The sequence below is a fragment of the Paroedura picta genome, chromosome 1, assembly GCF_049243985.1.
Source record: "Paroedura picta isolate Pp20150507F chromosome 1, Ppicta_v3.0, whole genome shotgun sequence".
Lineage (NCBI taxonomy): Eukaryota > Metazoa > Chordata > Lepidosauria > Squamata > Gekkonidae > Paroedura > Paroedura picta.
The window spans coordinates 158,306,824-158,334,809 of record NC_135369.1 but is presented as its reverse complement, the minus strand read 5'-3'; the positions used below and the strand labels follow the sequence as shown (position 1 = coordinate 158,334,809).

At 42.6% G+C, this 27,986-nt stretch overlaps 1 long non-coding RNA gene across 1 annotated transcript in view; it reads left to right on the top strand.

Annotated features, from left to right (window-relative positions):
- Positions 1 to 21,242: 21,242 nt before the first annotated feature.
- The window catches only part of LOC143845050 (uncharacterized), a 73,484-nt gene continuing 66,740 nt past the window's right edge, over positions 21,243 to 27,986 (top strand). The window contains exon 1 of the long non-coding RNA XR_013234274.1: positions 21,243 to 21,315. This is a non-coding gene — a long non-coding RNA (uncharacterized LOC143845050). The remainder of the gene's footprint in view (positions 21,316 to 27,986) is intronic.

Below are 27,986 nucleotides of genomic sequence, written 5' to 3'. Positions count from 1 at the left end.
AGTAGATACTTCTCATTAAAACAAGATATGGTGTCTTAGATGGTTGTAAAAGAGTTTAGACATGTTCATGATAGGCTTTGCAGCAGAACTTCTATATTTGGCTCTGAATGCCAGTTCCTGAAGGGTTACCAGTGGAGTTGGGAGGAAGGAGTCCTGTTCTATGTCTTCTCAGTTGTATGGCTGGTGACATTTTTAACAGTTTGCTCAGTCTTCCCCAACCTCCAGGCTGAGGACCGGTACTGGGCCATAGAGCCCTCAGTACCAGACCATGGTGGGGAGGAAGGAGGCGCGGGCGCCGGTGCACCAGTGGGCGCGCCTCCCCCCCACGGCGTGGCACTCGCTGCACCGGGAGCTATTGCCCGCTTTGATGACCGATCACTCCTGGGCCCCGGTGCAATGAGCACCGTGCTGGGGGGGAGGGGAGGCACGGGCACCTGCATGTTTGTGTCCGCCAGCATGGTGGCACCCGTGCCTCCCTCTCCCCCCAGTCCCCAGCCCAAAAAAGTTTGGGGACCACTGTTCTAACAGACAGACCTTTGTCTGATTCAACAGGGTTCTGTTTGTGTTCATATTTCTTAAACCAGTGGAACAGTATTAGTCTGACGTAACAAACTAAAACACATGACAATCGCCTACTGTTTTACATATATAATCCTGTTTTACTAATATGGTAACTATTTTACCTTTATTTTTTTACCTGACAAAGGACTTATTTAGATTTATGTAGCCATTTCTTATCTTGATTTACAAAAATACAAAAACAATGTAAAGAAAGAAAATGCAATGTAAATGAAAAAAAAGTTACAAAGTATTATACATCCTGGTCTGATTTGGGATTTGAGGCTTACTGGGATGGTCCATCAAGGCCACAGGATTGGAATAATGGATTAAAATCCTCATTCTAACCCATTTAGGCTCTGCAAAATGTTTCCGTAATGATCTTAACACTGAAGAAATCAGGAGGCTGGCAAAATACTGTTCCTAGTCCCAGAAATATTATCTGTGCATCCCTTGCACATTCTTCCTGAGGAAGAGTTTTGTGCCGGAAGCTTGCATTTCAGAGAGGTAAAGATGGCCTCAGCCAGAACCAGGGATTTTTTAGCCCTGGTGCTGGCCTGGGGGAGAACAACCTGAATGAGATCCGGGCTCTGAGGAAGTTAAAACCATTCTGTAGGGCCTGCAAAATGGAGTTGTTCTGCCATAAAACTATAAAACACCCCAATTGGTAGATGAGATTATAACGCCGTATGCCACTAAAGTATTTTACAGGCACTTTACTACCCTATTCCTGATGAAGGCTTATACTCCAAAGCAAATGTGAACTAGCATCAGGAAAATACATCACAACGCAGAATAACTGTAATAATTTTAACAATCGCAACTTAATTGTTTTTAGGATTGTGACTATGTTTTGTTACTTATGCTGCAAACTGCCCTGAGCCCACGAGGGAAGGGACATATAAAAATTTAATAAATAAATACTGCATTGGCCTCATTTTTTTCAGTTATTATTTTACCAGCCCACTACATAAAAGCCGTCAGTCTGGTGGTAAGTCATTACAAGTTGCCTGATACAGATAGCATAGCAGCTGGACAGCAAGATGGCCTTGTGGCTGTGTGGTTCTATTGACCATCACAGTTGTGCTTATATTTAAGATCCTATATTTAGGATCCTCTTCCCCAAGGCCTCATGGCACATCTACTACAGGTGTTCCACTGAAATTCCAGTACGATAGACTGCAATTCTGATAAAATGAAAATCCCCAAATTTCTTAGAATGATTTATTTATTCATGTTTGTATATTCATGCTGCAGTCCCCGGAAGGATCCTGTAGGAAAGCCTTAGTTTTCAAATAAGCCCTAAAAATAAATTATTTAATTCAAAAAACTGGCACATGTTTATCAGTGGTGTATTGGAACGAGCAAAGTATCGGTGTGACACACACTCTTCTTTGAAGCAAATTAACATCTAACTGTATGTGATTATAATATAGTGGAAGAAAGTTTTTTTTAAAACACACGCACATCAAAATTCAGGGAAAACAAGCACAGTGATAATGAAAGATTTGCAGTGTCCCTGAAGTGTTGATGTCTACAGAATAAGGACTCTTTTCGGCACTGCTGTTACAAGATGAAAAGTAGGCAATCTACACAAGGGAGACAGTGGTGTGCTGAGAGCCACTCCAGACAACAGCCACATTCCAAGACAGAGTTAAGTATGCAGAAACCATTAGGATCAGGGGACCTAAATTCATGAAATTTTGCCTTGGAGTGTAACCAGTCTACAGTGGATGAAGAAAGGTAATATTCATGGCTCTATTGCTGTATGGGATTGAAACATCATCCCAAGGCAATGCTTCTGTTTCAAGGATAATACAACACTCAAAATGCAATATGTTGGTACTGGGAAAACACTTCTCTAAACTAGCATGGTCACTGGAATTTAAAATGTTTCCTGAAATGAGATTGCACTGCTGTTATAAGCACTATTAGATAGAACCTTGACATTTGGGATGACCACCTCCCATAGTGATTATAATGCTTACCTCTAGTCTCCAAACATAGGATTTACAGCTGAACTGGAAGAGACTCCTTTCAAAGAGAAAATATATGATATTGTCTTGAAGTGATTCAGTCCCTTGGTCCATTTACCTCTGTATTATCTACAAAGTTTGTGTCCAGTGGACTCTTAAGAACAGCAAATGTTTGATTTAGCCACAGCTCTTTGGGTATTTACAAAATTTATGGCTGTTGTTGTAGCCCACCTTCGGCCCACGGTTGCTCTGTGTTTTCTTAATTAGATGACTGGATGTTCACAGCCCAATCTAAACAGGATCTGATGCTTTAGGTTCCCATTGTGCTTGATGCTTGTCACAATTTGGGTTTAAGAGTAAATTGGACAAAATCTAACCTAGTCCCAACACAGGTGATCTCTTTTATAGGTGTACAATTTGATTTGGTGACAGCAACCATTTCCTTGCCAAGGGACAAGGCCACTATCACTGTTTGGTTAATTCAATGTCTTGTGACACACAGATTTCAGAGTATGCTTAATATACAAAAGGTATTGGGGTTTATGGCTTCAACTACAGCCATAGTGCCTTATGCCTGTTTGTGGATGCAACCTTTACAAAATTGTTTTTTGCTGCAAAAGTCTAACCCTGTTTTTCATTTACAGAATAAGTGATTTTCTGTTCCTCAGGTCATCACCCATCAACTATCCTGGCGGGTAGATCTGCCAAACATACTGAAGGGTATCCCGTTTGATTTCCCTTTGCATGACACGATTTTGACGTCTGATGCTTACTGGTTGGGGAGCTCACTGTGATCATATTTCTGTACAGGGTAATTGGTCACCTGAAGAGGTAACTTATCATATTAACTTATTGGAACCAAGAGCCATTCGTTTAGCCCTTCACTCTTTTGCAGATCATCTGCATGGCAAATGGATTCTGATCCAGATAGACAATACGACTATGATATCTGGGGAGTTTTTGGGTGGGGGCATCATCTGGGCATGGAATTGGGGTCATTGTAGGTGGGCAGGTAGTTGTGAATTTCCTGCATTCTGCAGGGAATTGGACTAGGGCTGGTTCTGCACTTACTTCCCCCCCCTGTTGTCGATCCTGCTGAATTCAGATAGATATGAACCTGTGTCTTCCTCCTTCTTGTTTCCGAAATTGAAACAGACTGTGTTCTACACTTGTGTGGCTGTTCTCTTCTTTCTGCTTGATTGGGGAAGCTAAGAGAGGGGAGGGGAATGGTGGTCGTAAAGCTCCAGCCAGAATTGAAGGAGGACAAGGCTGGAGAGGGATTTATTTCCTGTTGTTCATCTTCTGACTGTAAAGCCAAGGCAAGTTTGGGTAGGGGGTGGGAATGGAGCATGAGATTGCTTATTTTTCTTTTCTTGAGTGAGTGAGGGGGGGAGAATGAGAAGGGGAAAGACAATCCAAAATGCAAATCTCGGCACATAGAAGTGTGGGCTTAGAGCACCATCACTTTAAAAATCACTTTAAAAAAATGACGGCAAAAAAATAGTCTTGTGAAGGAATGGCAACCGGAAACCAGGCAGTCTTTGAACCAATCAGCGACAGAATGCTTTGCCATGTCAGCATTGGAGACATGAGGGAGGAAGCTAAACCACCAAAATACAGAGATCTACACTTAATACTGGGGCTTTCGGAGCGGTTTTCTCAAATGTAGCGAGTTATATCCGCTCCTGGATATTGCAGAGGGAGAATTTAAAGTGCTAAATATCAAAATGGGAGTTGAACAATGTCTAGATTACTTCTTTTAATCCGGGGTCACCAGGGCTAAAAAGCCCAGTGCAGATTCAGCCTAGATGACCCTGGAGGTCTCTTCCCACTCTATGATTCTATGAAATGGACAAAATATTATGGGGAGAGAAGAACTGGGCAAAATGTGCTAGCTAGGAAAGGGAATATAATTTATTATGATGATTATTTCTTAAAATAGTGCAGAGAAAATGACAGGATCCCACTCTATGTGGATTGACTGTTCTTTCCCAAGTGTTCTGTATGGTATCATAAAAGCTAGCCGAGGGAGTACATTTGAACTGCTACAACACCCGTCCTGACTGGCTTTTGCAGCTCTTTGACATAACTGGGGCAGCTGTTGCCACACAGAGTGTTTCCTCCACCCCCAGCCACTTCTTACAATGAGCATTATTACCATTTTTAACAGTAAATATCAAGCTCACCAGGTGGAGAAGTTTTCTTTCTTTGCCATTGGCTGAGCTTTGCCTTCCTGGAAACCCAGTATAATCCCTTTGCAACAATAGCACTTCATGGTTTTCCGAAGGAAATGCCATGAAATGATTAGCATCTAATATTTATAGTTCTCTTTCAACATCTTTGTACTCCTACAGGTACTCGCAATGTAAAGAAGCCACAATTTATCAATTTTCCTCATTAAAAAAATTCTCTTCGGGGACTTCAACAGATGTAACAAGGCCAACAGCAGGTGTGGCATAATAAAAGCAGAGCACTTTGAACTGTCAGCCACTCTCAAACCAGTCTTTGTACCGCTCTCACAGAAGCATGCTGGTTCCACTTCAAAACAGCCGCTCTCTCACAAGTATACCCTTGGCTCCCATTCATTCTTGGTGCAGTAAGGAGAAGCTCTGCTCAGGCCAAAAAGGCCAACTTAAGCCACATAACCCTCCCTCACCCCAGTCCCTGCAGGAAGCCTAACAAGACTAGGTAAGACCTCTGTCTTCAGTAGGATACACTGCCCGCTATACTTTCCTTTCAAGAGAAAGCTTTCTTGCAAAAGAGAAATTTCCCCCAAGCCATGGTTTTAAAGGAACCTCTGCTCATGTTGAATCATTCTGTACATCCAATTGTTAAGCAGGGCCATATGTATTTTCCACTGAAAATGTTTAAAAAATGCATGGATGTGATTCATATTCTGTACTCTGAAAAGCTGTATAATTTATGCATTTTATCAATTAATAAGCTCTTTTGTGCTATGACTTAATGATGGATTTAACCAAAAGTATCAGTTCATCAAGCCAATAAAATGCGAATGGCTTTTGAACACTTGGAGGCACAAAAAAACGATACCTGGAAAAAGAGATGCCACATAGAGTTGAGTAGATACAACATTCCCCCATGTGTCAACTAGCCTTGTGCACTTCAGCCACCGAAGCGGCAGTTCAAGCCCGAAGCAGCCAGCACCGCAGAAATTGCCAAAATATATTTTTTAATATACTTATTCATTTAAACGCCTATTCACATATTCATAGAGGCGCAGACAATCTATTTTTTTTTGGAGGGGGGGGGGATTCCCAGGCACACAATTGTTGGTGAGGCTGTGTTAAATTGTGACCTGTGTGAAAATGGAAACCTGATTATAAAGTGCTTCTTGTGTATCTGCTGGCTCTCCGAGGTGCATGCCTGCCTATTCATTGCTCCAGGCAGTTCACCTTAAAAACAAAAAATCCCATCATCGGGCAGAAAGGAAAGGGAGGCGGGTGTGAGGGCCGGACACTGGAGGCAAATGTAGTGCTTCTTCGCCTCTATACATTTCTTTTGCTGGGGGCCTGTTGCTTGTCCGTTGTGTGATAGCGCTTTTTGCGATTTCCCAACTAGCGCTTTAAAATGGCAATGTAGTTTGCTGGCCAGACATGAGGATTGCCGACATCATTTGGAGCAACCAGAATATAGCGTCTTCACGGGGTAAACATGACACTACATTTATCGTGTGCAGAAAAGCCCTTAGAATGACAAGACATTGCTTCCAGTTCTGAAACAGGAAATGAGTCCCATGAGCTGTCCCTCTCCTCTCAGCCCTTGCTGTTCCACTGAGAAATAGTGAGGAATAGGGAGCATCACCAGAAGATTATGTGCCCTTACTGGAGGGAAGGGAAGCATTGTCTCTAGTTCAACTCTTCTGGTGCTATGAAACATTTTCTTAAGAAAGGAGTATTTCCTGAAAATAGCTTTAATTGGTAGCCATTCAAAGCTTATTTTGGAAGGGTTTACTAGTCTGAACACACTATTTCTGTAAAGATTGGTATAGTGTTTAAGAGTGGGGACTTCTAATCTGGTGAGCCGGGTTTGATTCTGCACTCCCCCACATGCAACCAGCTGGGTGACCTTGGGCTCGTCACAGCACTGATAAAGCTGTTCTGACCCAGCAGTAATATCAGGGCTCTCTCACCCACCTCATAGGGTATCTGTTGTGGGGAGAGGAAAGGGAAGACGATTGTAAGCCTCTTTGAGAGTCCTTCTGGCAGAGAAAAGCAGCATATAAGAATCAACTCTTCTTCTTCTTGGGCTAGAACTACAATCTACATTCTTTCCTATGGTTTGCCTCTTATGGGATTTTCTCAAACTTACTGGATAAATGGCAACCATAAGTGATATACATGTGCACACCTGCTCAAACAAAACTCTTTAAATTACCTTACTGTCCTTAGATATTATTTGACATATTTACAAGTTTTATATCCCTTCTTTCTCTCCTGACAAGGGCTTCCAAGGCAGCTAAAAATTTAAAACATACATGATATAATACATTATAAAACCATGAAAATAAATGCCTCTCCCAAACATTCCTCATTGAAACAACTTTTAAAAGAGTTTAAAAATGCACAAAACATAAAATTGCAGTTAGGAGGGATCATCAAGGGAATACCAAATTGAACAAAAAAGGGCACAACATTTTTACCCACATATATTCCTGGAGGTGGGGTTGATCTTTTTAATTGTCTCTGCAATTTATTTGGTTTGAAGACATTTGTAAAGATCATTTACTCTGCCAAATACTCTATCCTGTACTTTTATGTTGTTATTATGTGTCTGGGTTTTTATTGGCTTGGTTTTTAATGCTTGTTAATTTCAATGATTCTGTGTTTATGATCTTTGTTTTATTTTGTGAACTGTCTTGTACAGATCTCTGAAGAGGTGGAGTATGAATGCATTAAATAATGAATAAATACTTGGCAGTAGGCCCTTATTCTCTTCTTCCTTTAACACCATATATGAAGTGACTACATTGGCAGAGCCTGACATTAAAATAGACAGAGATGTCCTCCCATGAAGAAAGCAAGGATAAGGAAGTGTTGCAAGCAGAAACTGCAGAAGAGGCCCAAATATAATGGATTGGTCCATCCTATAAATGTACCCATAGAAAAATTGTTAAAATAGAAGAAGATGAATTGGTTTCTATACACTGTTTTTTGTTACCTTGAAGAGATTTACAATCTCCTTCCCTTCTACTCCCCACAACAGGCTCCTTGTGAGGTAGGTGAGGCTGAGAGAGATCTGAGAGAGTTGTGATTGGCCCAAAGTCACCCAGCAAGGTTCATGGGGAGGAGTGGGGAAGAAGAAGAGTAGGTTTTTATACCATTTTTCACTACCCAATGGAGTCTCAAAATGGCTTACAATCACCTTCCCTTCCTCTCTCCGTAACAGACACAATGTGAGGTAGGTGGGGCTGAGAGAACTTTGACAGGACTGCTCTGCAAGAACAGCTCTAATAGAACTGTGACTAGTCCAAGGTCACCCTTCTGGCTGGATTGCATAGGGGTGGGGAACCAAACCCAGTTTTCCAGATTAGAGTCTGCTGCTCTTAACCCCGACATCATGCTGACTCTCAGCTAAATTCTAAATTCTGGAAAGGAAACATAAATTATTGTGTATTATTTTGTAGGAGTAATAAAAGGAAATCTGGTAAAGTTATTGAGCTTTTTGAATATAATGAAATCAAGGACTGCACTCCAAAGGGATTCAAGAACAGCAGGCATAGACCAATGTATTTTTTAAAAAATGTTCCCTGTATTAAAACAATTTAGCATGTAAAAAGGCAACCTATCAACCCTAAGAGATAGGATGAATCGTTCAGCTGGATAGCTGCTATCACCTTTCAATTAGGTAACTGAAAATCAATGCTTCCTTCTCCACATAGTGGTCACTTAATTCTCACTGTTGTTCAGAGCTATACATTGGAAAGGACATCTCCCATTAAACGTAACAGTTTGGGAGTAGTTGCTGCCATTTCAAATAAGTTCTTGGCCAAGCAAATGAAAGATGTTTAGATGCCTAAAACAGATTAGATGTTGAAACTCACTTAGGAGGTCTGCAAGTTCATTACTTGTGATGTAAATGTGGCTTTGAGAGACCAACGAACAGTCTCTAGGGGCCTTTTCGCACGGGGATCTTTGTTGCAAATTGTTTGCGGAATGAAAAATTGCCATTTAAAATAGTGGAATTCGTCGTTATGCATACCTGCCTTTGTAGTGGAATCAGTTGCGTTTTTTAGCGTTTCCCACAGGCTTCCGGTCTCGGCAGAAATCGCTAGAAAGGAAGCGCTATTGCCAAGCTCGTCCCGCCCCTGGCCGTCAAGCAGCCAATGGGCAGCCGTTAGCATGCTCCCAAACAGCCCCTTTCCCTTTAAGAAAGGTTTTTTAAAAAAAAAAACAGACCCATAGCAACGAATCTAGGTAGATTCGTTGCTACGGAGAGACCCATCCAGCTGCCTAACGTGAGCTGTCGTTTGATTGTATGATCGTTTGCACGCTGCCTCGAGTGATAAAAAAAAAATCCCCCCCCCCTCTCACGGGCCCGATTTTCGGCTGAATTTATGTGTAAAAAATAAAGGGACTTTATTTCAGCAAACGGGCTTTTATGTGGTTTGTGCTTAGTGACTAAAGGTGAAGGACTGAAGCCAGGGAAGCCTCTAAACAGAAAGAGGCTCGCTGGTGCGTTTATCCCCGCTCGCTCGGAGAAAAAAAAATGGCGATCGCTTCGCCGGAAGTTTGGAGGAGAGAGCCAGGGGGAGGGACTTTGAAGAACCAGCAACAATGGTAACGCACAGGTCTTTAGCGCTACTGTTGCAGATTGGTTGCAGGAGTGTATCGCTATCCGGAGGGTGAATCCACTTTTCTGGATTCCCCCGAAAGCGCTACAACGAAGCGCTTTTTGCGGGTCGGTTTCAGGATTGTTGCAGATTGTCTACGACGTCGTGGGTTATGGCAAATTAGTAGCGTTTCCAATTAGCAACCATTGTGCTATTTTGAAGCCGTGCGAAATGGCCCTAGTTATTGCAACATGGTACGCTGATCACCTTTCACCCTCCACTGCTTGCTATTGCAAACAGATCTCTGCGAGACTGGAAAATATCAATGTGTACTGATCAGGAGCTTTGAAAAGAACAATTAAAATGATCCAAGTCATCAGATGACCACATATCTTTTCCATTAACACATTTGCACTCACAATCTACTACATGTAGATTTCTTAACCTTTACTTCACTTTGTTTGGAGCGCACCAAGACTTCATAGCTCTGCTTCTTGTATTCGTCCCCATGGGCTATTCTGAGATAGTTTGAGGGGTTAAGGCCGAATGTGCAAATCCTTCCTTCTCAGCTAAAACACATTTATTTATTTAAAACATTCGTAACTTGCTTTCTACAATGCAAAATATCCGAAGCAGTTTAAAACAGGCATCGAAAAGATGCAATCACTAGGGCTGCACTAGTTTAAAAATTTTAAATATATTTTATTTATTTAGAGAGATGCGAAGAAAGGAAAAAATACTGCATATTATCATATACTACAACTACTATTTAGGAAAAAATATTCATAGCTTACATTTAACCATACATATCCTGTTCTTATACATCACCTTGAAGTTGCAAACCAGTTGATGCCTTGACTCCAGGGCTTGAGTGAGGGCTTGATTAAAACTTTCATAATCAATTTAAAAGCTGGCAAAATTGAGCAGAAGGTTTTTTTTTTAAGATTGCTGATTACTTCTAATACAACTAATATCAAATAGGATGGATGCTGTCACCATGTTAGAAGAAATATTTCTATTTCTCTCTCACTCGGGAGGGAATGCCTCTTCTACGGTAATGCTTGCTGTTTATAATGTAAGTGGGATTGTGTATATTTATTAGGGTTTATACTCCAGCAATGCAAAAATAAATAAAATACAGTGTCTACCGGCCAAAGCATACCACTCAAGTCCAATGTAATTAAACCAAAGACACATTTTTCTTCAGAAGTATTGCTTTGTTTGTATGTAAATATATGCCACAGTTCATGATTTAATAATTTATTAAAATACATGCAATCAATTAAGTCAGAAGATGGCTGCAATAGCAATTAAATAGCTGCTAATTGAGTACACTCGCTATCTGCTGCCTGAAGCAGGAACTACTGCAGTCCTTCCTGAATGGTGGGATGTTCCCCAATCCTTCCCATTTCAAATATTGTGCATGGCGTGCTCCTCCCTTCTAGGGGACCATGGTGTTCCCCTGTGTTGTCCGATGTCCATACAAACATGTAGAATGCACACATTCATAAGATATCCACCCCTTCGGAATAAATGGGAAGACTCCAGCCAGGAAGGGAGCAACTGGCCTCTTCATTAAAAAAAAAAAAAAACTCTAGCAGCCAAACCAGAGACTGAAAGCTGGTCAAACGAGTGCAATCTTGATTTATTTCATTCAGTTCAGAAGAGCGTATAGGCTTAGGTCTCCATTGTTAAACAGCAGCTTGTGCTTCTTAGTAAAGCCAAACTTGTACTAAGTTTTGGGAAAATAAGCTGTTCTTATTGAGAGGACAATTTGTTGCTGCACTGTACTAATTCAACTCAGGGCATTTCTGCACCTTTAAAATGTAGCCAGAGAGCCCCCAGAGGCAGGCAGCATGTTGAGGCCCCTTGACAAGATGTCGCCCACCTCCAGAGGCTGGCCTGCAGCCGGCTCGCAAAATCCTCCATTTTAATTTGCAAAACTCCACCTATGTTTGTTTTTCCTTCCTTCCTTAGTCACTTACTCCACTGCCTCCAAAACCTTAAGAGGGTTGTAACAAACCTTGTTAAATCCATAACATGAGCAGGCAGTGTGATGCAGTGGTAAAAAAGGCAAATGCCATTTTGGACTGTATCAACAGAGGCATCACATCAAAATCACAAGATGTCATAGTCCCATTGTATACGGCACTGGTCAGACCACACCTGGAGTACTGTGTGCAGTTCTGGAGGCCTCACTTCAAGAAGGACGTAGATAAAATTGAAAGGGTACAGAGGAGAGCGACGAGGATGATCTGGGGCCAAGGGACCAAGCCCTATGAAGATAGGTTGAGGGACTTGGGAATGTTCAGCCTGGAGAAAAGGAGGTTGAGAGGGGACATGATATACTCTTTTAAGTATTTGAAAGGTTGTCACTTGGAGGACGGCAGGATGCTGTTTCTGCTGGCTGCAGAGGAAAGGACACGCAGTAATGGGTTTAAACTTCAAGTACAATGATATAAGCTAGATATCAGGAAAAAAATTTTCACAGTCAGAGTAGTTCAGCAGTGGAATAGGCTGCCTAAGGAGGTGGTGAGCTCCCCCTCACTGGCAGTCTTCAAGCAAAGGTTGGATACACACTTTTCTTGGATGCTTTAGGATGCTTAGGGCTGATCCTGTGTTGAGCAGGGGGTTGGACTAGATGGCCTGTATGACCCCTTCCAACTCTATGATTCTATGATTCTACAACTAAGAAGGGTACCAACTGATGAGAAGGAAAAGCCTTTTAAAGTCTTTTTTCATCCATCTCAGAAGGCTGCCTTTGGATGCAAAGCTCAAGTCAAAGATATAGTATAAAGTTTAACTTTTAGCACACAATAGCAATAACAATCATTAAAGGATGAATGATAAGACACACTTCGAATAATCAAAAGTTTATACAAATGCTGTGTTGCTCTCCTGCCCAATACCTGCCCAACTCTACTCTTGTTTTCTAAAAGAAAACCTGACATTCTGCCACAATTGCTTTGCAAAAAATGTATAGAATATATAACAATTTGAGGAGAGAGTTCATTATGGGAAACATTGGTAGATTGATCAGGATTGCAGAATTGTTAGGACCAAAGTAGAGACGGTGGCAGATCTCCTGTTTTGTTTTTTGAAATGCCAGTGGGGCCAGTCCAATCTTTGGACCAATTGGAAGTCACTTTGCGTCTTCCAATTGGTCCAATTGGAGGGAACAAACTGGGCTAGGGGAGTGACACAGGAGGCCACTTTTAGTACACTTGCACATTGGAGCTTGTTTTGTTTCAATAGTTTTTGTTATTAATTCCTAAAACAGACTGTTTCATTATCAGGTTGTTTTCATTACTGCTCTTCCATTTTGTAATTCTATTTTGTCATTATTTCCCATTGGTTTCAATGGAAGACACCCTCCCCAGCGTGTTATTATTTCCAGTTGGTTTCAAAGGAAGACCCCCTCCTCATGCTTTTCCATCCAAAATGGACAAATGTAAGGAAAATTGTAGCACTCCCCAGTGATATGCACACTACTAAATAAATGATCTTACTTTTTGAGGCAATGAAAAGCACTCATGTCTAACATTAAGGTCTATAACTGATATGAAGGATTCCGAAAAGTGAAAAATAACTCTGCAGTCATTTAGCTTGAAGGACTGTAGCACCAAGAAGAGACAGACCGACAAGCAACAGGGAGGGCAAGGCATCTGGGCAGGCAGGCAGAAGCCAGAGGACTTTGAGATGAACTTGCTTGGATAGGGGATACGTTTTGGAGCAAGCAGAAGAGGACAGACTACTGGTGGAAATTTGGCACAGCAGGGTAATAAAATGAGAACAGAGCAGAAGGCAAACTCTAACCTCATATCCTTCAGGTTTGGAAGACCTGAGGTTGCCAGATCCCCAGGTGGAAGTGAGGCTCTCTCTCCAGGTCGTGCCCCCCCCCCAGGCATTGATCAATAAACAGAAAGAATTTTCCAAGCTGGCGATGGCAAAAAGATTTATTCAGAACGAGTTCCTAGGTTTAAAATCTTGTTTTCGTATTTTACTTCCTCAGTAAACTTATTTCTGTATTAGTTCTTTTTCAGGGATACCAAGTCTTCAACCCACTACCTAATTCTTATATTTTATATACCTTATACTTTATATTTTAAGCCATATAATTTGGGTCTATTAGTATCAAAGGTCCATAAAGGTAACTATCTTATAAATTTCCCCAGGCATTGATCAGCTGGCTGGTAAGGGACTTACCAGGAAAAAAGAAGAAAGACACTGGTCACATTGCCAGTGTCACACAGAAAGTGATGTCATCACAATAGTAACTTCCAGGCAATGCTGTGGTATTTGGGAAAAACCTTATGGTAGAAGCTAGGCCCATTCCACACCTGTTAAATGTAGTGCAATACTTACCTTATAAAGATGCCATAGTTTTGGCATTTTGCACGACATCGCCAACATCCAGTGTCCAAGCAGCAAACCGGTAGCTACATCCTCCAGTGCTAGCGGGGGAATTGCACAAGGTGGATTCCCCCAACTAAAAAACAAGCTAGAGGAGAGCAACCAGCAAGGCAAACTCTAAGGAAATGTGTGAAGCTGAAGTAGCGCTATCTTCACCTCCAATGTCCCGCCCTTGCACCTGCCTCCCTCTCTCTTCTCCTGGGGACATTTTTAAAAAGCAAACTGCTGAAGCAACAAATAGGCGTTGAATCATTCAGGCAAAGAAAAAAAATCCCCCCATAGTTTAAATACAAGGCATACCTGTTTAAAGTTTTCTCGCCCCCCATCAGGAATGATTCTTCCCCCGCCCGCCCCAAATCAAAGGACTCACTAAGGGTCCGATCCAGCCACCTGTGCTTCAGGACCCATGAAAGTCCATGACACCATAGACGATAATAGGAATTTCGGCATTCCCGCCTTTCCCACGGTCTGAGGGGATGGATTTGAGGTAAAGCCTCCAGGAGGCTCTTCCCTGACTCCCCTCTAAATTTCAGAATGATTGGTTCAAGGGGTCCACGTCTAGGGGCTCCCAAATAGGGTGTCCCCAGTCCTCCATTATATCTTATGAGAGGAACTCTCTTCAGGAGCCCTTAAAAGTGGGCCCCTTGGACCAATCATTATGGAGAGGAGTCAGGGAAGAGCTTCCTAGAGCAACCCTGAGAGTTTGAAGGCTCTACCTCAAACCCAACCTCCCCATACCCTGAGAAAGGCAGGAAGGCTGAAATTCCCATTATAGAATATGGAGAAAGGGGATTGTCAGAGTGTAAGGAACACGAGAAGGAGGCAGACAAAAGCAAGAGAAGCTAGAAAGTAACACTATGCCATTTTGTTGGTGTAATGCTATTTTTTTATATGTGCGGAATTGACCCTAGTTTTACCATAGAGTTTTTGTCCAGATATAAGTGCATCACCTGGAAGTAGCTGGATGATATAACTTCTGTATTATACCAGTGTTGTGGATTGGGCTTTTCTCTTTCACCTGTTAAGTCCCACTACCCCTCCATTTGCCAGGCAACCCAAGGAATATGTCATACATAATGCTTACTGCTTGCAGTCAAGCAAGAAAGTTCAGAGCCTTTCTTCCCTGTCTCCACAATAAATGCATCTTATGGCCTTATTTACTTATTTATTTTGGAATTTATATTCCACCCTGTCTTTGGAAATTCAGAAATCGGGAACATTCTGGCTGCCTTACAAAGTGAAACTAGTAAAATCAGAGAGAAGTAAGTCTGGAAAAATAAAAGGAAGTAAACAAAATTAAAGCATGTAAATTGTTTCATTTTATATTAATTATAAAATAGCTAGGAAACACTCTGTAATTTATACTAGAAGAAATGCACATGCCTAAGTTTAGCCTCTTCCCCATTGCCATTTACTAAACGTCCTCTGCTTTTTGCCATACAGAAATTGTGCAGGCAACAGACAGGCTCCTGAGAAAGGGAGGACTGCCACCAAACCATCTGTATGGTGCCCTCTGCCTGCTCACCCCTGACCCCAACTGCTCTGTCTACCCCTGGGTCTGAACAGGGAATGCTGCTCCCACATTCAGACCGCATTGTCACAAGAAACATCATCCACTGTGAGATCCTCCTATCAGCTATGTAGAAAACAATTATGCCACACTTCACAAGGGTCAGTTCTCTCCCACACTCTACTAACTTTCTGAACTACACTTTGTAACCCATCTGTCCACTCCCACACACAAACAACACCCCTTCACTCCCATGCCCTTGTAGACTGGACACCCCTCCCATTCCTTTTCTTATCCCCAAGCTCTGCCACCCACTGTATTCCTGAATACAATTCCATGCTGTTCCTCCAAATTAAATCACCAAAACTGCAGAAAGCATACATTTGGTGACAAAAATGGCTTTGAGTATCCAACTGAATCTGTACATGGAAAGAACATTAAAAATAAAAATGTTCGGCTGGGTGGCTAATATTTCATTCTCTTTTAATATGTATATTTTCATTAAGAAAAATGTTGCATGGTGTCCCTGAAAGAGAAATCTGCAATTTGCATGTTAAGGATATAATGTTATTTCTGTTTGAAATAAATCTTTCCAAGATACAAAGATATATTAAGGATTCTAGTGATAAATTATTTTAAATGAAGAAGAACATAAATAGTGTGTGCATGAAGTAGGACACGGCAGACTGGCAGGGAGGCATTTTCCTAAGAGGCATTTTCCTAAGAGGCCTAATACTTCCTGCACCAGCCCCTTTGAAATGAATGGAAGCTACTGAGTTTTTGCACACCTGTGATTCATTTCATTGAGAGTGTTCCTTGGAAATCCCCTTGTAGACTTATTACTAAGGACTAGGGGCAAAGCCTGGTGTATCCAGGAATATAATGGGTGCTAGATCTTGGTGGTGGGAAGAGAAAGGGGAGGTCCAGTCTGTAAGGACATGGGGTTGAATGTGTGTGTTGTGTTGGAGGTTGTGGTATGGTGACAAATGAGGGCATGGGTGTAGTAAAATGTCACTTCAGTTCCCATGTCTTTCCAGCCATTTTACTTGTTCACTATTTACAGTTTAAGCCTGAAAATATTCTTTATTTAGATCTTCCTGCACTTTCCAGACTCACAGGACTTATGCTGGTCTGTCTGTCTGTCTGTCTGCACTCCAGAATACAAACAGTTGCTGGTAAGGGCAGCCAAAGCCCATAGCCCAGGAGGGACACACCCACACCACTCCACCCCAACCTGTCTACAAGCCTCTACCATCGTCTCTAGATCGCTGCTCATCTCTAGATTATAATGATCAACTCTTCAGGCACAAATAGCTACTTTGAAGGCAGGACTCTGGATCATTGTACGATTTTGAAATCCCACCTCCAAACCTCCAGGAATATTTCCAACCCAGGAGGTAGCTAACCTCCAGGTGGGGCCTGGAGAGCTCCTGGAATTACAGCTCATCTGCAGAGTATAAAGATCAACTCCCCAGACAGAAATGGCTGCATAGGCCTAACTGTCATGTCCAACAACTTCCCTCAAACCACTGACAGAGCTGGCAGGTGGCTGATGAGTGTTCTCCCTCCTCACTTCAGGCCTGATGTGAAGGAACCTCTAACAGTCCCTGACTAAGGCAAGGGAGGGTTTTCTGAGAGCAACGCAGAGGAGCCTGTGGGGGTACTTGTGCTTTCCTTTTGTGGGGGGGGGGGGAAGCTTTCCCCTTCTGCTAAACTATTGGCTGACAGAAAAGCCCCTTCTCACTTAAAATACCACTCTGACTGGCCTCACTGCTGGAGGGAAGAAACAGCCAAGCCATGTGTATTTCTTTTGCATGACTCTCTACAGATTTGAGGCCTACTGCATAGGGTTGTTGTGTAGATGAAACAGAAGGGAAAAGAACCTCTGCAACAGCATCCAGTTTCATCTGCACAACAGCCCTGTGTGGTAGGCCTCAAATCTACATAGAGTTGCTTGGCCGCCTCTTCCCTCTAGTAGCGAGGCCGGCCAGAGCAGTATTTTACGTGAGAAGGGGCTTTTCTGTCTCCTCCCTGTCAGCCAACTGTTTGGAAGAAGGGAAAGCTTCCCCCCCCCCCCCCTCAAAAGGAAAGCACACCCATGCCCACAAACTCCTCTAAGTTGCTCTCAGAAACTGCTCCCTCACCTCAGTCAGGGGCTGTCAGAGGTTCCTTTACAGCAGGCCTGAAGGGAGGGGGAACACACTCACCAGCCAGCTCTGCAAGGTAGTGTGAGGGCTTCCCGGCCTATGGCGGAAAGGTGGCCACCCTCCCCCCCTCCAGGCCACTTGCCCCTGGCCAGGCTGGAAAACTGGCGGTGTCACCTCCAAAGTCTGGCGGTGGGGCCAGTCCGATCTTTGGACCAATTGGAAGTCACTTTGCACCTTCCAATTGGTCCAAATATCAGGCTGGCCCCACCCAGTCTCTGCCCACCTAGGCCTTCGCTTTTTATATTATACAGCGAAACTGTTCCCGATGAGCACTCACTAATTAAAAGCAGAGTGGAATTTCTTCTATGTTTAATGGTTTCAGTACAACTAATGGATTGATGGATAAATCATTGACATTCAGTGAACCCCACAATCTCTTCTACTGGTATTTTGCTATTTCCTTTTCATAGTGGCCCAAGGTCGGGGAATGGAAGCTGGGAAAAGAACACAGAAAAAAAGTGAAATGCAGACATTAAAGAGACCTTGATTGTAAAAAAGGAAAGCAATTTTTAAAAGGAAAGAAGTGGCTGAAAACAACCAAAAAAATCTCTGTGTATACCAAGTAAGGATTCTGAACCCCATGCTTTCATTGATAGACTCAAGAAGTTATTGATGAAAGGCTTCTTGAAAGGTTTTTCCTGCAGGAAAATCTCAGGGATGAGAGTTGCTAAAGAAAGCTTTAGGAAATTGGTTCCATCCTTTCTTCTTGTAGCATTTTGAATTTGGCTGACTGTGTACTAGTGCCCATATCTGAGCATCCAAAAGAGTCAGGAAAGCACATCATACAGGGACGGAAAGATAGCTTGAAACAGAGATGGCTCCCTCCAAATGAATCCTGGCCATTGCATTTCCTTTCTATACAAGACCTTGTTCTGAAAAAAATAACTAACATGACTAGCACCACTGAGTCATAGTTGGGGAAACACATATACACACTCTTTTGTTCCAGGGTTCACACAATTTACATCCTAGATTCATTGCTTTCCCCCATCCTTTTAGCGTTGGCATATCAAAGCAATTGAATTCAAACAAAGGTGAAAACCTGTACAGCCACTGTTCTAGCCATCTGGGAAGACTTTCCTTGGATGCAGCAGTATGCAAGTTTTAGGTCAAAGATTTCAGGTCAAAGATGGATCATTAAGAGCACCCAGCCAGTATCGTTTCTGTTCTAAACAATGAGAAAACCCCTCTTGCAATAAATTGTGAAGGTAACTCCCCCATCTCAGGAAGTAAAATGCATTCACTCCCTACCGTTGGAGGGCTATTGCTGTTGTAGATATCAGTTGAGGTGGAAAATGAATAAAGAACAAAAAGCATTAAGGGCTTAGTCACTTCAGAGACCTTGATTTTATTCTCTGTCAAGGGGATAGCAAGTTAGGTAGGATCGCTGCTTTTCAACACCCAAATAATTATATTCCACATATAAAGGAGACCAGGTGTTACAAATGTGAAGGAAATGCTGTACTAGGAATTTAGTTAGGCCAGGAGAACAAACTCTGTTTTGTTGCAGGTTTCTCGCAGTGTTTATGGTGAAATGGACAGGGTTTGAGTCCACTCGGTCAAAAATGCCAGTGTCTAAATAGATGTACCTTTTAAAATTGTGTGATGCCTACCACCCAGGCTGACCTAAAACGGGGAACAACAAACAACAATTGGTTGGCTTTGCTGAAAGACTGGCCACAGAACAACTGTGCTACATATTCAGGAAAATGTGTTATGGTGATGGACAGGAGTCTATCTTGCCTCAGAAGGGGGATAAAACAGCCAATTAGCTGATCCTATGGGAATGTTGTTCCACCATCCAGTCCCTATTAAGGATGGCACTGGAAGATTGGAGGGAAGTTCAGCAGGACAGAGTTCAGGTCTGCCTTAGGGGGAGTGCAGTGATATTTTTGGGGTCTGCCTCAGTAAAACGGCAGACAGAGTGAAGGGTAGCTTGGTAGTGTGGCAGAGTGGTTTACCTCTACCTCTGGGAGAGAATAGAGTATCCGATTATTAGCCCCATCTCTGGTAATGAACAGACTTTGTACAATTTAGTTTGGCTGCTGGGAAAGGGCAGGCTGGTATGGGTAGACTCCTATGTGGGTGAGAGGATCCTGTTGTTGTTGTTGTTAGTTGCGAAGTCATGTCCGATCCATCGTGACCCCATGGACAATGATCCTCCAGGCCTTCCTGTCCTCTACCATTCCCCGGAGTCCATTTAAGTGTGCACCGACTGCTTCAGTGACTCCCATCCAGCCATCTCATTCTCTGTTGTCCCTTTCTTCTTTTGCCCTCAATCACTCCCAGCATTAGGCTCTTCTCCAGGGAGTCCTTCCTTCTCATGAGGTGACCAAAGAGAGGATCCTATCCAGCCACTAATCAGTAAAGACCTGATTGTGCCTGAACATTAAAGAAAATTTAAACAACACATTGAAAACATAACTCAGTCAGGTTTCTCCTTTATCTACCTGGAAACCTGTGCTGCTGATTTGTTCTCTCAAACTATAAACTAACCAGTAAATAAATAAATCTTCTGTGTTGTCTAAATAAAAATCCTGCCTCAGTGATCTCCATATTTTATTCATACGCCACAAAACTTAGCTCATGGCAGCAAGCTCGTTCCTATACCATTTGAACTTTAAGAGCACCTCGTAATTGAGGGAAAGATTTAGTTTAAAACAAACCTGGTTCCTCTCAGGTGCTAGAACAAGCCTATCACAGTTTGAGTTTTAACAACCCAAAGTACTTCAAGCACATGCCAAGGTCACCAAAGCCATCAAGAAAATGGAATTCTGCAGCTTCAGAAAATCATGTAACTCTTACAGAACTGTTTTTTTCCTGTGTAAATCTACTGAAGCTTCCCATCCTGATTACTATTAATGCATCACTGTTCTTTTTCATAGTGAAGTAGAAGTAAATTGGAATGATGCAGGGCAGGCAAAATGAACCAGAATGATGGGGCAGGGGGTAACTCTATGAACATCCTGGGACATACCTGCAAGGATCAGGATACCTACATTTTAGAGATCCTGAGATTAAAAAATTGCACATCAGGTATCATATCTGGGGTATCATTTACTATAGCTGTACCTGAGAGGTAATTTACCGGGAATTTATAATGTTGCACTGTGTATCCATCCCCTGATGGCGTGTAGTCATCCATACTCTTATTTTTTATTCATAATTTTCATCTAGATTAGTGATTCCACATCCCCAAAGTGCTATCTGTTGTCTGAACTGCAATGTTGTATGACATGCTGAAGTGTCAGCAAGTCCAAAGGAGCCATTTTTTTTGCAAAGAGAAACGGAGCCGATCTGACATCCTTCAAAGAGGAGCCAGGGAAAATCCTCCCTGCACCTGAGTTTGTATCTAACAGCGAGAAACAGGAAGAGTGCTCTGAATCCTGTCACTTGAGCCGGGAAAAGGGACAGGCAGCCATGTCAAAAATGACGCCTCTTTTGCTAGTCTTGCAAAAGATGTCTGCTGTGATGTGACTGCAGCTGACATCAAACAACATAAGTGGCTGGTTTGTGCAGCAGACTGAAATTCATCCCATTCCCCATGTTCACTGTGGTGACTTTTAATGCTAATTCTTAGTGAGTGAAGCATGAAATGTATTCATAGCCTAGACACAGTTAGGACACTCTAAAGTTGTTTGAGTTACATATGAGGGAAACATCTGTGTCTCTCTTGGCCCCTCCTTTTTTGTTCATTTTTTTTTCTCCTCCAAGTTTTAATTATACAGTCAGATATGAGGAAAAAGAGAACAGTTTTGCTGATCTAGATCTTTACTTTCTTTTTTGATAGGAAGGACAAATCCTCCTTGGCTAGTGTGGGCCCTGATGTCGATCAAGCAAGCCTGCATTGCCTTCAGTTACGTAAGTAGGCGCCGTCAAGTTGCAATGACTTATGACAGAACCAGCAAGTGGCTTTTCAAGGTAAATGAGAAGCAGGAATGGTTTGCCTTCCTCTGCAGAATCTTCTCTAGTGGTCTCCGATCCAAGTACCAGCCCTGCTCAGCTTCCTAGATCTGACAAGATCAGGTTACAGCAGTGGCTCTCAACCCGGGGGTCTATATGCAGCTATCTTCAAAAGTTCCTACCATGCTAGCCCCCTGCTCATAAGGGCAATCCAGCATCACCAGCTTTCCTTTGGTTTTCATGTCCAGATTGAAGTTGTGAGCTTTAAACATTTTGGCCCAACCTATTTCAAGGATCATCTTCTTTAATATGAGACTGTTCACAGGCCTGCTGAAGATGCTGTGCTCTGTGTTCTACTGTTATCGGAGGTTTGTCTGATGGTCATGCGTGCAAACGGACTTTTTGGTGATGGCACCAGGAGTTTGCTACTCCATTGATACCTCATTCTACATTTCTGGATAATTTCTCCCAATGAAGAAGCTGGTTTTTATACCCTGCTTTATCTATCAAAAGGAATCTCAAAGCGGCTTATAACCGCCTTCCTCTCCCCACAATAGACATCCTGTGAGGTAGGTGAGGCTGAGAGAGCCCTTTCATTGTTAATCTGTGAGAACAGCACTATCAGAGATGTGGCGAGCCCAAGGTCACCCAGCTGGCTGCATGTGGAGGAGAAGGGAATCAAACTGGCTCACCAGATTAGAAGTCACCACTCTTAAAACCACTACACCACACTGGCTCTGGCAGGTAGCATGGAGGGTCAAAATCAGCTCTGTGGAACCCCATAACATAAATGTCATGGGGCTGAGGAGCAGTTCCCCAGCCATCTGAAAGTGGCAATCAATTAGGATAAGAATCCTATCAGTCTGGTTGGAGTGTGGAATCCTTGACCCTCAGCTTTGCCAGTCATTCCAGAAGAACACCATGGCTGGTGGTATTAAAAGCTGCCCAGAAGTCCTCGAGAATATGCAGGGATGCACTCCCAGCCCTCCTGTCAGAAGTTACCAGTCAGGGATGAAGCCCATTTCCATACCAAAATGAGACCTATATCTAGAAGAAGAAGAAGAGTTGGTTCTTATATGCTGTTTTTCCCTACCCGAAGGAGGCTCAAAGCGGCCTACAGTCGCCTTCCCTTTCCTCTCCCCACAACAGACACCCTGTGAGGTGGGTGAGGCTGAGAGAGCCCTGATATCACTGCTCGGTCAGAACAGTTTTATCAGTGCCGTGGCAAGCCCAAGGTCACCCAGCTGGCTGCATGTGCGGGAGGAGCGGGGGAATCAAACCTGGCATGCCAGATTAGAAGTCCACACTCCTAACCACGACACCAAACTGGCTCTCTAGAGAATCTTGAGAACCTTGAAATAGATCTAGATAATCCATGTCTCCCAGGATCATATAAGCTTGCATGGTCACCATTCCTATAAGCACCTTTCCAGCAAATGGAAGATATTGGCATCTATATTTTCTGTTCCATCTAACTCCATCTGGTATTCAAGAAAAAAGGGAGTGTCACCACAGAGTAACCTTTTATATATCTTCAAGACAGCAGGATCTCTCTCTCTTCTGTTCCAAGTATCAGACTTCGCTATGTGTTTGATATGTTTTGTATCTCTGAACACTTCTCCTGGGATGAGTCTTTTGTAAACACTTGCAGGACCACATTATAATCTCACCAATCCCTCTTGAGAACTATCTCACCTCTGTTGTTGTGCTACCAGTTGACATAGAGTGTTGTTCCTGGTATTAGGTTTGGGCAGAGTAACATTGACTTGGGATTTTACTAGATAATAACTTTGATATTATTGCAAAATGCAGCTCTGACTTACCGGGGCCATCTGTTGATGCCACAGGAGTCTGGTAAGAAGATGTGCCTGTCCTGGCAGCCCTCAAAGTCAGCACACTCAATGGGAACAACATATGTTACAGTGGGGGGTAGGTGGGGTCTGTGGCATCTTTATAAGGTGCCACATGCGCAGGCCCAGACTCTCGTCTTGAGGTCCTGTGGAACAGCTTTCCTCCCACCCACCCTTTACAATGGTTGTTGAAAGTTGATTTTGTGAATGGTGTGCATGTTAATATGTTATCATAACTGCAGTTTAGGGGCATGAGAAGGAGCCTGTTGGCAGGGAAGCCAATTTGCCTGGGGGGTTGGGGGCTTCTCAAGACACCGTAATCAGCCCAGGGCAGTGGGAGGAGCCAGCACTGGAAGGCCGGACTCTTACCTGCCAGACAGGCATGGGCTGACATAGGCCCCGATGGCTCACGGAGCAGGGAAGGGAATGCTGGAAGAATCTGTGTTCCCTTGCAGTGGCCTGATTTAGGCTAGGCCTAAGCCAGGGCTGAGCTGGCACCAATGTCATCTGGAAGTGGGGATTAGCCCCGCTGCCAGTTGCTGGCCCAGCCTTTCCCCCTCATGTGGAGAAAGTCTTAGTGGCTACCAGCCATGGTAACTAAGGCAAATCTTTATGTTCAGAGGAACTAATCTTCTGAATACCAGTCCAAGAGGCAACATCAGGGAAAGGCCTCATGCTCTATCTCCTGTTGTTAGTTCTGCAGAGGACCCAGTTGGCTACTGCACGAGACAGGATGCTGGATTAGATGGATCACTGATCTGGTCCAGCATGTCTCTTCTTAGCTTTTTACATTCTTGAGTGCTACATCCAGTTGTTATCTGTTTGCTGAAGCCCGAAGGGGGAAAAAAACGTAGAAGTCTCCATTTTCCAAATGTTCTCACTGACAAATTAGAGTGAAATTGAACAGGTAAATCATTAATCATGCGGTTTGATGTCTGCCAAACAGTCATTAGAATTAACTGCTTCAGACTGTTATCATAAACTTTAAGCACAACGCCCTGAAGATGCTTTATCAAGATTGTCCTGGATGCTTCTGATTTGCTTTGCAATGCTAGAATTCTGTTTAATATATATATTATAGAATTGTATTTCAGGCTTGGATAGGATCTTGTTTTATCTTTGCAATTTAATTTATGTTACTTTGAAACATTTAATGGTTGAAAGTTGATTATGCCCCAGTTCTACTTTCATTTTTTTTAATTGTTAAATAAAATAATAACATTTTCTTTTCCAAGCTACCACTGCAATCACGAGCATTGTGCAGATGTGCACAATGGTCACAGGTACCTACTAGAAAGGACTGGGATCACTTGTACCTACATCAACATCTAGTGTAGTGATTAGAGCATTGGACTAAGGAGACTCCAGGGTGTAGTCTGCAGGGCTTTTTACCCAGTCCCTGTTTGAATGAATCCCTCCTGTTTACACTGAATTCGGTTTGCATTTTGATTTTGGGTTCTTTAAATTTCCCCTGTGCAACATGTATGATTGACCCAGAGTAACCCTACCTTTATCCTGCGATATCTAGAAGTGGATATAAACCTCGATATTTGAAAAATCAGCATCAGTAAATGTGCAACTCTTTGCTGTTTGCGAATTAACTCTGCCTCGTGCCTCCAACGCTGTAGCAAAGGAGTCTTCCCTGACTGGCCAGGGTGTCAGTTCAAAGTCTTCCTGGTTCCCGGTTGCAAGGCTTCCCTTAAAGTAACTGCACTCCAGAAGCCCTAACTTCTCTCAGCAGAGATTTGCCTCTTGGTTCCCCCCCCTCTGGTGTCTCCAATCCTCCCCCCCCCTATTCAAGAAAAGAGGCTCCTGCTGCGCTTGGCTCACCCCTCCCGAGCTTCCCCAATCGAGTGCAGAACACTTTCTGTTTCAGTGGGCGGGGGGGGGGGGTAGAGGAAGGCCTGAGTTCAAATCAATCTGAATTCAGCAGGATCCACAACAGAAAAAAAAGTAAGTGCAGAATCAACTCAGGTTTGAATCCTCAACCCTTGCCAGCCTTTTCATTAAAAAAAATACACTATATATTCTTCTGTGTCTGTGTGTATGCATGCACAGATATCTGCATAAATACTCAGAGAGGTAAATTTTCATGTTCCTTGCTCAGTGATAGTGACAAAATCATACAGCAAGATGTTCACTCAAAGAACATTCTAGTTGATCCCACCTTGATTGAAACTGATGTAAATCTAAAGGAAGTTTCTTGCCTCATCTGTGTCCTGTTATGTCAAGTGTGAAGTCAGGCTGGTTGTAGTATTCAGAAAGATTTACGAGGTATTGGAGAAAGGCCAAAACTGTTGTTGGAACATGATTTACTGAATTGCAGGGATAAGCCTAAGGAGCGTTATGTAGGTCACCTTGTATATTCCTCAAAAATACTACGGGCTTACCTGGTTCATATTATTCAGGTGTAGCTGTGGTTGACTACATAAATTGCACTGACAATCCTGTTAAAGGAAATCATGGATGAATTCTCTGGTTTAATTCAGAAGTGGGTGATTAATTATGAATATTTTGAGGAAATACTCCTTTTCCCCATACTCCTTCCCTGTCTTGTAATGTTGGTGCATATGCATTGATGGTGCTACAGGTGGTATATTGTTAGAGCATTGGACTATGATCTCAAAATCTCCATTTTGCATTAACCAAAAGCTTTTAGATTAGGACCAGCTAAAAGAACACAAAAAATTGTGTAAGCTTTTAAGTTCTGAACTCTGTCTGGATATAAGGAAAGCAGGAGGTGTCTCTGACCATGCTGATGAGATAGACTTTGTCTATCCTGTATGAAATCCTGAGCAAGTGTTCAGATTTCAAACTGAGCTATCTACTACAACTCCAAGATCTCCAGTCTGGTTTTCCTAGTAGTTCTAAATTGTAATCTATATTCACTTCAGTGGGGGTTTTTTTGTTAAATGTCTATGAGTAGTCCAGTAATTGGTGTGGTAAATTATAATGGCTTTTTGTCTGCTGGTGTTCTACACAGACTAATAGGCTACATGTGTATCAGTAGGTTACACATACCCTTACTGGGAGAGTAAACAGTGATTCCCCAGGGCATTTTAGGTCCAAAAATAATTACGTTGAAGTCCCATATCCCCTCTAATTTGAATTAGCCCTCATGCATCTGAGAATCAAAGTTCCAGCAAGGATTTCCCAGTGCATGTTAACTTGTTAGGACTTGTGGTGGACCCAGTGATGTACCTAAAAATAAGGTGTTATGTAATTAGACCCTAATCTAGGCTCCTTCCACTGAAGCAAACCTCCTTGCTTAGCAGAATGTCATTCTAAGATGCAACCTGTGAAGCTTGATGAGGTTGATGAAGTTGATGCTACCAGCTACAGCTATTTTATCCAGACATCTGCAAAGTATACAGCCCATGTACAATCAAAAGATCTAAGTTCTGTCCTCTGAAGTCTGAAAATTAGGAAAGGAAGTAAATTGAATGGATCTATAGAATCTGTGCAGTTGTGATGGACGACTCTCACCAGCATCAGCCTATTATACTCCTCCATCATTTAATAAAGTGGAAGAAAGGCTTTTATTTCATTCATTATTTATTGACCGTTTATTATGCTGAAGGATGGCCAGGCTAAACCAAAGCAGCAATTGGAGGAGGATGTCCCAAAGACAGAGAAAAGCAGAGTACAATCTCCCGTACTCTTGAGAACAGCAGCTCTGTTTATTCTCGCTAGCGCTATTTTTAAAAAAGGGAAATATAATAAAGAAAAATAGATCCAACAGCTTGACTCCTTGACAGAATTTCTAGGAAGCCGCAGACAGGGATTAGGTAATTCCCCCTTTGTTTACTCTAGGGATGGTGAAATAGGCTCTAAATATGCAGTTACAGACATGATAATTTTGCTGTCACTTATGTAGTGGAAAAATCAGAAATAATGATAATTGTCATATTAAAAGTGTCTTTTAAAAGAAATCATGGAACTCGCTGTGTATTCTTTCTCCACAGCAATGTTCTTTCTTTCTTTCTTTCTTTCTTTCTTTCTTTCTTTCTTTCTTTCTTTCTTTCTTTCTTTCTTTCTTTCTTTCTTTCTTTCTTTCTTTCTTTCTTTCTTTCAACTCTGAATTATGAAATGGCATATTTAGAGCAATGATCAATCAATCAACAATAAAATCATAAGTGCAGATTTCAGTGCAGATTTCTTTTCTGACAATAGCCACCCAAGTGTTTCTAGGAAATCCACATGCAGATAGTGCCATGTCCTGATCCAGGGGTAGTCAAACTGCGGCCCTCCAGATGTCCATGGACTACAATTCCCAGGAGCCCCTGCCAGCGAATGCTGGCAGGGGCTCCTGGGAATTGTAGTCCATGGACATCTGGAGGGCCGCAGTTTGACTACCCCTGCCCTGATATATAGCAGGGGTAGTCAACCTGTGGTCCTCCAGATGTCCATAGATGTTACCTCATCTGTTTACAGTGGGAATTTTGTCCCAAGAATAGTTGGGGCCGTGGAAGGGGGAAATTCACTCCACTTGGTATTTACTTAATAATTGATCGCACCCCTTGCTGAAACTTGTCAATGTGAAAGAGTGGTTCCCACTGATCATGTACAGGATGCTAAATCCCTTAGGAGAAATCATGCATAGTTTGGGAATTAGGTGTCATCACTATGCAGATGATACTGAGCTGTGCACCTCTCTATCCAAATCTCCTGGTGATGCAGCAGAGAGCCGTGGTTAAAGAGGTAATAGCTAGTAAACCAAAATGGACCCTCCAACAAGATGGAGGTAATGTTGGTTGGGAGGGTGGAGGTTTTTAAAGG